Source organism: Triticum aestivum, chromosome 4B (genome assembly GCF_018294505.1).
Source record: "Triticum aestivum cultivar Chinese Spring chromosome 4B, IWGSC CS RefSeq v2.1, whole genome shotgun sequence".
Classification (NCBI taxonomy): domain Eukaryota; kingdom Viridiplantae; phylum Streptophyta; class Magnoliopsida; order Poales; family Poaceae; genus Triticum; species Triticum aestivum.
This window is the reverse complement of record NC_057804.1, coordinates 660,687,274-660,688,336: the sequence shown is the minus strand read 5'-3', so window position 1 is coordinate 660,688,336 and position 1,063 is coordinate 660,687,274.

Here is a 1,063-nt window from a genome sequence, read left to right as displayed (position 1 = left end):
ATTGAATGTTCTTATTACGTGTGGGTGCCTTACGTATCTCCTTTTACAAAACTATCCACCCCAGACGTCTCGACAAAACAAGATGACGAGAGATCAACCGTTCTTATTATGTGTGGATGCATTATGTATCTCCTTTTATGAAACTATCCACCATAGACGTCTCGACAAAACAAGATGATGAGAGATCGATCGTTCTTATTATGTGTGGGTGCATTACATATCTCCTTTTACGAAACTATCCACCCTAGACGTCTCGACAAAGCACCTCGACCGCAAGCCGCCAATTGGCCAACCAACACCTATCATTGACAATTCAAAAAGTAAGTTGGTTAGTCATCTTTAGACCATGGTGAGACCGAGTATAGTTCGGAGTCTATGATCGGATGGGATCCGAGATATCACGAGGAGCTTCAGAATGTTCTAGAGATGAAGTTTCATGTAAGGAAAGTGGTTTTCAGTGTTTCGGAAAATGTTTGTGATTTTTCGGTATTGTACTGGGAAGGTTCTAGAAGGTTCTGGAATGGGGCCCACCTGCATGGAGGGACACACATGGATGTGGGTAGTGGGGCAAGGCTCCACACCCCTGGTCCAGGAGCACCAAGATCCCCCTTAAAAGGAATAGGATCATATCCCGAAGGGATAATATCAAGATCCTAAAAAGAGGGGATCACGATCGATGGGGAAGGAAAGGAGGGGATTTCCCTACCCACCCCTAGCCGCCGGCCCTAGGGGCTTGGGGACCAAGCCTCTCACCCCCCCCCCTCCCATGCCTATATAAAGGGGGGCACAGGGGCAGCAACCCATCCATCCCTTGACGCCTCCCCTCCCCGTTACTCCTCCCACCTCTCCGCAGCCGCTTGGCGAAGCCCTGCCGGAGCTCTTATTATGTCGAGATGTCTAGGGAAGAGTATGTCGGTCAAAGTTAACGAAAGACCGAATATACTTCTTATCCTGTGGTGCATTACATATCTCTTATTACGTAACTATCCACCCCAGACATGTCGACAAAACAAGATGACGAGAGATCGAACATTCTTCTTATATTGTGGTGATGTATGTATCT